This window comes from Colletes latitarsis, unplaced genomic scaffold (assembly GCF_051014445.1).
Source record: "Colletes latitarsis isolate SP2378_abdomen unplaced genomic scaffold, iyColLati1 scaffold0062, whole genome shotgun sequence".
In the NCBI taxonomy this organism is placed as follows: Eukaryota; Metazoa; Arthropoda; class Insecta; order Hymenoptera; family Colletidae; genus Colletes; species Colletes latitarsis.
The window spans coordinates 90,073-101,140 of record NW_027488412.1 but is presented as its reverse complement, the minus strand read 5'-3'; the positions used below and the strand labels follow the sequence as shown (position 1 = coordinate 101,140).

At 12.7% G+C, this 11,068-nt stretch overlaps 2 long non-coding RNA genes across 2 annotated transcripts in view; one reads left to right on the top strand and one right to left on the bottom strand.

Annotated features, from left to right (window-relative positions):
* Nucleotides 1-311: 311 nt before the first annotated feature.
* The window catches only part of LOC143351050 (uncharacterized), a 48,410-nt gene continuing 37,653 nt past the window's right edge, over nt 312-11,068 (top strand). The window contains exon 1 of the long non-coding RNA XR_013081442.1: nt 312-5,503. This is a non-coding gene — a long non-coding RNA (uncharacterized LOC143351050). The remainder of the gene's footprint in view (nt 5,504-11,068) is intronic.
* Nucleotides 2,275-11,068, bottom strand: part of LOC143351049 (uncharacterized) — a 39,570-nt gene continuing 30,776 nt past the window's right edge. The window contains exon 2 of the long non-coding RNA XR_013081441.1: nt 2,275-10,406. This is a non-coding gene — a long non-coding RNA (uncharacterized LOC143351049). The remainder of the gene's footprint in view (nt 10,407-11,068) is intronic.

Genomic DNA, 11,068 nt, shown 5'->3' with positions numbered 1-11,068 from the left:
ATTGAAATTGAGTGAATATTTAATTATCAGAGTTATAGTAAAATTATAGTGAAATTACTAGGATGTATAAAAAAATTTACTTAATAATGAAATTAAAATCATTCAATTTCATCTGATCATTGAAATTGAGTGAATATTTAATTATCAGAGTTATAGTAAAATTATAGTGAAATTACTAGGATGTATAAAAAAATTTATTTAATAATGAAATTAAAATCATTCAATTTCATCTGATCATTGAAATTGAGTGAATATTTAATTATCAGAGTTATAGTAAAATTATAGTGAAATTACTAGGATGTATAAAAAAATTTACTTAATAATGAAATTAAAATCATTCAATTGATAAAATTTTAGTTTATTATAAAATTTTTCTATTACGATGAAAAGATTTAATTAAAAATTAAAAGTTTTAATAAAAATTTAATTTTAGTTTTATTATTAATTAATTATTTTAATATTTATATAAATTTTTTTTTTATTATGAATTTTTAAATAAAATTTATAAAAATTATTTAAATTTTATAATTAAAAAATAAATGAAAATTTTATTTAGGGAAAAAAAATTAATAGAAGATAATTTAGTGCCAGCATCTGCGGTTAAACTACATCTATAAATTAATAATAACAATTTTAAATAAATTTAATAAAAAAAAATTAAATAAATAATTAATTATAATTTTAGTGAAATAATAATATAATTTTAAATTTATTTATTAAATTTAGTTATTTTGTAAATTTTATTAAAAACTAGGATTAGATACCCTATTATTAAAAAAGAAATTATGCAATTGATTATTAAATGTTAATCATTAAAATTAAAATATTTGGCGGTTAAATAATATTTTAGAGGAACTTGTGAATTAATTTGATGATCCACGATAAGATTTACTTAATTTAATTTTTATGTATTGTTGTTTTTAAAAATTTTAATAAAAATATTTTTATTAAATTTAATTTAAATTATAATTCAAATCAAAATGTAGAATAATTAAGATTTAATGAGTTACAATAAAATTTATATTTAAGGATAATTTATTTTAATATAAATTTTAAAAAGGATTTAAAAGTAAATAATTTTAAATTAAAATTATTGAAAGTTGTAAATTTAATGTACAAATCGCCCGTCATTTTCATATAAAAATTGGAAAAAGTCGTAACAAAGTAAAAGTATTGGAAAATGTTTTTAGTTTAAGAGTAAATAATTAATTAATAATTTATTTTTAAATAAATTTAAATAATAATTTTTATTCTAAAAATATTTATTTTATATATATAATATATATATAATATATATATATATATATATTATTTTAAAGTTTAATTTAATTTAATAATAATTAAAGTAATTTTAAATATAAATTTGTTTAAGTAAATATTTTAAATAAATTTTTTATATTAATAAGTATTGTAAAAGTTTTAAATAATTTTAAATAAAAAAAAAAATTATTTTTGTACCTTTTGTATCAGGGTTTATTAATTATAATTATATATATATATATTTCTCGAAAATAAAAGAGCTAAATAAATATAATTTTTTATGTAAAATAATTAATTATTAATATTTATTTAGAAATTATACGTTATTCGATTTTATTGATATCTAGTTTTTTTTGAAATGAATTTAATTCATATATTTAATAAAAATTTATTTTATAATAAAATAAAATTTATTAAATATAAAAAAATTATGGGATAAACTTTAATTTTAAAATTATTATTTAAAATATTTATTTAAATATATTTATATTCATAAAATTTGTTAATATTAAAAAAAATTTAATAATTTATAAAATTTAAATATTTAAAGATTTATTAATAAAATATAAATTAATAAAAAAAAATTAATTAAAATTAAATTAAATTAATTTATAATGATAAAATTAGTAAATTTTATTATATTAATATATTTATTTAATTTATAAATATAATATAGGAATTAAGCAAAAATTATATTCACCTGTTTATCAAAAACATGTCTTTTTGTTAATAATTTAAAGTCAATTCTGCTCAATGAATTAAATTTTAAATAGCTGCAGTATTTTGACTGTACAAAGGTAGCATAATAAATAGGTTTTTAATTGGAATCTTGTATGAAAGAGTTAATGAAATATAAACTATCTTTATTATAAAAATTAAATTTTAATTTTAAGTAAAAATGCTTAAATAATATTAAGGGACGATAAGACCCTATAGAATTTTATATAATTTTATTAATATTAATATTTTAAATTGATATTAATAAAATTATATTTTATTGGGAGGATATTTAAATTTATTAAACTTTAAAATAATTAATAATCAATAATTATTGTTTAAATAAATGAATTTTATTAAAAATTAATAGATAAATTACCTTAGGGATAACAGTGTAATATCTTTGGAAAGATCATATTAATAAAGATGATTACAACCTCGATGTTGAATTAAGATAAATTTTAAATGCAGTAGTTTAAAAATTAAGTCTGTTCGACTTTTAAAATCTTACATGATTTGAGTTCAGATCGGCGTAAGCCAGATCGGTTTCTATCTTTAATAAAAATAAATATTTTTGTACGAAAGGACTCTATATTTAAAATAATTTTTTATTAATTAATAAATATTTTTATTAATTATTTTAGCAAATTAGTGCAATTAAATTTAGAATTTAGTATAAATATAATTTATTATATAAATAATAATTTATTCTTTATTAAATTATATATATATAAGTTTAATTTATTTATTTTTATTAATTTTAATAAATTTAATAGCTGTTGCATTTTTAACATTATATGAACGAAAAATTTTAGGTTATATTCAAGATCGAAAAGGTCCAAATAAATCTGGATTTATAGGATTATTTCAACCAATTAATGATGCTATAAAATTATTATTTAAAGAATTTTTTATTTTAAAAAATTCAAATTTTTATCAATATATATTTTGTCCTATATTAATTTTAATTTTATCTTTTATATTATGATTAGTAACACCTTTTTATTTTAATTTATATAATAATAATTTTTCAATTTTATTTATATTAAGAATTTTAAGATTTAGTGTTTTTCCTATAATAATTATAGGATGATCTTCAAATTCTAACTATTCTATGTTAGGATCAATTCGATCTATTGCACAATCTATTTCTTATGAAATTAGATTATTCTTAATATTATTAATTATAATATTATTAACTGAAAATATATCTTTTTACAATTTTATTATTTTTCAAAAATATATTAAATTTTGCATTCTTTTATTTCCTTTATATTTAATATTTATATTAAATATATTAATAGAATTAAATCGTACACCATTTGATTTAATTGAAGGTGAATCAGAATTAATTTCTGGATTTAATACTGAATATTTTAGAAGACAATTTACTATAATTTTTATAGCTGAATATTTAAGAATTAGATTTGCAAGAATAATTTTAAGTATTATATTTTTTGGATTTGATATATATTCAATTAAATTTTTATTAATTTATTATTTTCATTTATTATTAATTATTTGAATACGTGGAGTTTTACCTCGTATTCGATATGATGAATTAATATATTTATGTTGAAAAACTTTTTTACCTATAACTTTAATATATTTATTTTTTATTTTTATATTTAAACAATTTTCTAATATTATATTATAAATTAAAATATTAAATAAATTTTTAATTTGTAATTTAATAATTATATAAATATAATTATTATTATAAAATTTAAGTTTATAGAAGTTTATAATATTCTATCTTATATTTTCAAAATATATGCTTAATTCAAGCTCATAAACTTAAAATTTTATGTTTATTTTATTTAAAATTTTAATATAATAATATTATCTCAAAATTTATTAAATATTGAATTTAATAAAAAATATGAGAAATATAATAATGAAAATAATTGTCTTAAATTAGTGTAAGGATATTCAATTAATTGACTACCTAATCAAGTTAATAAAATAAATACATTAACAAATATTCAAAACATAATTTTATTAATTGGATAAAATTTACTTGATTTAATATTATAATTATTAATAATTGGTAAAAAATATAAAATTAAAATTGATATAAATAACATTAATACTCCTCCTAATTTATTTGGAATAGCTCGTAAAATTGAATATGCAAATAAAAAATATCATTCTGGTTTAATATGTTCTGGTGTAATTATAGAATTTGCTATAATAAAATTATCTGGGTCACTTAAATAATAAGGAATTTGTGTAACAATAATAAAATTAATATATAAAATTAAAATGAATCCTATAATATCTTTAATGAAAAAATAAGGATAAAAAGGAATTTTATAGATATTACTATCTATACCTATTGGGTTATTTGATCCATTTAAATGTAAATAAAATAAATGTAAAATTACTATAAATATAATAATTAAAGGTAAAATAAAATGAAATGAATAAAAACGATTTAATGTTGCATTATTAATTGAAAATCCTCCTCAAATTCATTCAACAATATCTTGCCCAATATATGGTAATGCGGATAATAAATTTGTAATTACAGTTGCACCTCAAAAAGATATTTGTCCTCATGGTAATACATACCCTAAAAAAGCCGTAGCTATAGAAAGTAATAAAATTATAATTCCAATAAATCATACATTAATTGATTTAAATGAATGATAATAGATATTTCGTCCAATATGTATATATATACAAATAAAATATATTGAAGCTCCATTTATATGAATTAAACGAATTAATCAACCTTTATTAACATCTTTTATAATATGAATAACTCTTTCAAAAGCATAATTAATATTTGGACAATAATGTAATGATAATAATAACCCTGAAATAATCTGAATTATTAAATATAATCCTAATAATGATCCAAAATTTCATAAAATATTAATATTTAATGGAGTTGGTAAAATAATTAATGAATTATTAAAAATTTTAAGTAATGAATTAACTTTAAATAATTTAATGAATTTATTTTTCATTAATTAAATATAATATTTTTTATATTATTAATTTTTAATTTTTCGTAATGATTTAAATTTAATTAATGATATTTTTATAATTAAATTTAAACAATAAATTAAATAAGTAATTGAAATAAAAATAAAAATACAATTAGGAAATTTATATAATAATTTAATTGAATAATTAATATTTTTAAATATAATTTTATTTATTATAAAATCAATTGAAATATAATTATAATATGTATAAATTATAATTAAAATTATAATAATATATATTAATAAAATTGAATAATATTCATAAGTAAATATAATTATCTTATAATTATTAATTAATCTAGTAAAATATATAAATATAATTATTAATCCTCCAATTATTGAAATAAAAATTATATAACTATATATATTTATATTTATATCTAAATTAATTAATAATAATATATTTATAATATAAAAAACTAAAATTATTATAAATATTAATGGGTGTAAATTAACTTTTATTATTGAAAATCTAATTAATATAATTAAATTTGAAACAATAATTAATTTAATTAAAATTATTATTTTTGGTATTATTATTATCATTTTAAAATTAAAATTATCATTTATAAATTAACAAAAAATAGTTTATTTAAAATATTAATTTTGGGAATTAAAGATAAAATATTCTTTTTTTTTTTGAAAATTAAGATTGTTTTAAATAAATATTATTTTTTTTAATTTACAAAATTAATGTTTTAAATAAACTATAAAACTTAATTTAATTTTAAATATTCAAAATAAATATATAAAATATGATTTTATTGGTGATATATTATTTAATTATCACTTTTTTTATTTAATAATATTTTTAGGAGTAGTATTAATTTTTAAATTTAAAGATTCATTATTAATAATTTTAATTAGAATTGAATTTATAATTATATTAAATATTGTAATAACTATCTATTTAAAAATTATATATTTTGATGAATGATTATTTTTATTCTATATTGTATTTTCTATTTGTGAAAGAGTATTAGGTTTATCTTTAATTATTAATTTAATATATAAATATGGGAATCAAAATATTAGAATAATAAATTTAATATGGTAATAATAATTAAAATATTAAAATAATTAAATTTAATATGGTAATAATAATTTTATTTAATACATTTGCTTTAATTTATATATATAATTTTTATAAATATAAATTTATAATAAGAAATTTAATTAATATAATATTAATTATATTAATTATAAATTATGATTTATTTATTGAATGAAATAAATATAGATTTAATTTTAGATTAAATAATTATTCTTTTATAATGATTATTTTAAGATTATGAATTTTTAGTATTATTATTATATCATTAAGATTAAAAATAATTAATTTTAATTTATTTATTAATTTTTTATTAATTTTATTAATTAATTTAATTTTATTTTTTATATCTAATAATGTTTTAATATTTTATTTTTTTTTTGAAGTTAGATTAATTTTAATATTTTTAATAATTATTTATTGAGGAATAGGTGAAATACGAATTTTAGCGAGAATATATTTAATATTTTATACTTTATTTTTTTCTTTACCACTTTTATTATTTTTATTTTTAATAATTTTAAATAAAAATTATATTATATTTAATATAATAGAAATAGAATTATTTATTTGTAATAATTATCTATTTATATTTATAATTTTATCTTTTTTAGTTAAAATTCCAATTTTTGGTATACATAATTGATTATTAAAAGCTCATGTAGAAGCTCCTGTATATTGTTCAATAATTTTAGCTTCTATTATATTAAAATTAGGAACATATGGATTATTACGATTTATTTTAATTTTTTACAATAATTTAATATTTATTAAAATTTATATTATAATTATTAGTATAACTGGAGGTATTATTTTAAGAATTTTATGTTTACGTCAAATTGATATAAAAATTTTAGTTGCATACTCTTCAGTAGTTCATATAAGTATTTTAATTAGTAGATTAATAACTTTAAAAAATTTAAGTTTATATAGATGTTATTTAACAATAATTTCTCATGGTTTATGTTCATCAGGATTATTTTATATAGTAAATTTATTTTATAAAGAAACAAATAGTCGATTAATAATTATTAATAAAGGTATTATTAATATTACTTCAAAAATATCATTATTATGATTTTTATTATGTTCTTCTAATATATCTGCTCCTTTATCATTAAATTTAATTAGAGAAATTTTTACTATAATAATTTTATATAATTGATGTAATTCATTAATTTTTATATTAATATTAATTAGATTTTTAAGATTTATTTATTCTTTATATTTATTTAGATATATAAATCATGGAAAAATAAATTTTTATTTAAAAATTAAGAATTTTAAGTTTTTAGAATTTTTAGTAATTATTTTACATTGATTACCTTTAAATTTTATATTTTTAAATTTAGATTTATTTATATAATTTAATTGTAATAAAAATATTTATTTAAATTTAAATTAATATATATATATATATATTAATATATGTATATATATATATATTAATATATAATATATATATAATTAAAAATCAATTTAAATAGTTTAAATAAAAATATTGAATTGTGGATTCAATGATGTATAAAAATACTTTAAATTATATTATTAATAATTATTTATAGTTTATTTATATTAATTTTAAGTTTTATATTAATAATTATAGGAATATATTTTTATATATTTAAATTTAATATATATATTGAATGATTAATATTAAATTTTAATAGAATAAAAATTGAATTTTTAATTTTTTTAGATTATATAAGATTAATTTTTTTAAGAATTGTAATATTAATTTCTTCTATAGTAATATTATATAGAATTGAATATATAAAATCAGAAATTTTTATTAAACGATTTATTTATTTAGTAATATTATTTGTAATTTCAATATGTTTAATAATTTTAAGTCCAAATATTTTTAGAATTATATTAGGTTGGGATGGTTTAGGATTAATTTCTTATTGTTTAATTATTTTTTATCAAAATTATAATTCATATAATTCAGGATTTTTAACAATTTTATGTAATCGAATTGGAGATGTTAGATTATTATTAATAATTTGTATATTTATAAATTTAGGATCTTGAAATGGATTAATTTATAATAATAATTTTTATAACAATATATTAAATTTTATATTAATTTTAACAGCTATAACTAAAAGTGCTCAAATACCTTTTTCTTTATGATTACCTGCTGCTATAACAGCCCCTACTCCAGTTTCTTCATTAGTTCATTCATCAACATTAGTTACTGCAGGTGTATATTTATTAATTCGATATAATAAATTATTTATAATAAATATAAATATTAATATATATATATTATACATTTCTTTAATAACAACTTTTATAGCAAGATTAATAGCTAATTTTGAATATGATTTAAAAAAAATTATTGCTTTATCAACATTAAGACAATTAGGTTTAATAATATTAACTTTAAGTATTAATTATTATGAATTAGCATTTTTTCATATAATTATTCATGCTTTATTTAAATCATTAATATTTTTATGTGCTGGAGATTTTATTCATTTAATAAATAATAATCAAGATATTCGTAAATATGGTAATATATTAATAATTACACCAATAAAAAGATTAATTATAATTTTAAGTTTAATTATATTAATAGGATTTCCATTTTTATCTGGATTTTATTCAAAAGATTTAATTATTGAAATATTTATAAATAAAAAATTAAATTATATTTTTTATTTAATTTTTATTATTTCAATAATATTAACAATTAGGTATAGAATTCGAATAATTTTATGATTAATATTTTTTAATAATAATTTTATTCCTATAATTTATTTTAAAGAAAATAAATTAATAATTTTTTGTATAATAATATTATTAATATTATCTTTTTTTTTTAGATATAATATATTTAAATTAATTTATATTAAATATTTATTTAATATATATATATTAGATAAAATAATAATTTTAAATTTTTATATTTATGGATTTTGAATTAGTTTATTAATGTATAATTTCAATATATATTTATTTAAAAATTTAATAAATTTTATTATAACAATATTTTTTTCTATATATATATTTAAATATAGATATAAAAATTTATTTAATATTATATATAAATATGAAATTTTAATAGAAAAAGGATGATTTGAAAGATCTATAGGTATATATATATTGAAATTAATATATATATTTAATATATTTAATAATAAATATATATTTAATAAGTTAGAATTTATTGTTATTATAAATTTTTATATTATTATATTATTATTATTTATTTGAATTTTATAAATTATTTAAATAGCTTAAATATAAAAGTATAATATTGAAAATATTAAGATAAATAAATTTTTTAAATAGAAATATTAATGAATAATCATTAATTTTTAAGTTAGAAGCTTAAATTATTATATTTCAAATTTATATAATTTAAACAAAATATTATATTTTCAATATAAAAATAATATAAATTAATTTTATTTATAAATAATAAAAATTAATAATTTTTAATTGGAATATTTAATTCAATTAAATTATTAACAATAATTTACCTCTAATTTTTTGGTTTCAATTAAATTTAGATATTAATAATTTATTTATTAAATTTTTAAATGCAATTTAAATGTTATTATATTAACTAATATCCAAATTAAAAATTATATAAAGTAAAAATTTACATTTAATTTCGAATTAAAAATTTGATTATTAAAATTAATCTATATAATAAATTAATTTAATCAATTTAAATAACCTAAATATCATTCTATTAATAATCCAATAATTAATATTAATAAAAAATATATAAATATAATTATTGAAATTAAAGATATAAATTCTTTTATTACAAAAATTAATGGTAAAATTAATATAATTTCAACATCAAAAATTAAAAAAATTAATGAAATTAAAAAAAAATTATTAGAAAATGGTAATCGTCTATTAGATAAAGGATCAAATCCACACTCAATTGGTAAAATTTTTTCTCGATTTTTTTTATACCTTATTTTAAAATATAAATTTATAAATGTTAATAATAAACAAATAAATATAATAATAAATAATATAAATATATAATTAAAAATTATATATATTATTATTAATAAATTTTTTAATTGGAAGTTAATCGTAATAATTTTTATACTATATATATATATATTAATTAATTTAATATATTCATCAATAAATAAATATATAAACAAATAATCAAATAATATCTACAAAATGTCAATATCAAGATGAAGCTTCAAAATGAAAATGATGAATTTTAGAAAAATGATTAATTGATATACGAAATAAACATGTTATTAAAAATAAAATACCAATAATTACATGTGTTCCATGAAATCCTGTTAATAAATAAAAAATAGATCCAAAAATTCTATCATTAATACAAAATTTTGATTCATTATATTCTAAATATTGTAATAATGAAAAATAAATTCCTAATAAAATTGTACATAATAATCAAAATTTACTATATCTTAATTTATTATTTAATAATAAATTATGACTTAAAGTAATTATAAATCCAGATGAAATTAAAATAATTGAATTTAATAATGGAATATCATAAGGATTAAATATTAAAATATTTTTAGGAGGTCATAAATTACCAATTTCAATATTAGGTGAAATACATCTATGGAAATAAGTTCAAAATATTGAAATAAAAAAAAATAATTCTGAAATAATAAATAAAATTATTCTAAATTTTATTATTATTATTACTTTTAATGTATGAAATCCTTGATAAGTTCTTTCCCGAATAATATCTCGTCATCATTGAAATATTATTATTATTAAAATTAATATATTTAATAATATAAAAAATAATTTATTTAATATAAATCAATTTAATATTCTTATTAATAAATTTATTAAAGATAAAGAAGTTATTAAAGGTCATGGTCTTAATGTAACTAAATGAAAAGGATGATTTGAATTTATCATTTTAATATTTAATTTTAATTAGATTCATTAAAATATAATAAACTTAAAATTGAAAATACATATGATTGAATTATAGAAACTGAAATTTCTAAAATAAATAATATATTTTGTACAATAATAATTAAAGGTAAAAATAATAATATTAAATTATTTA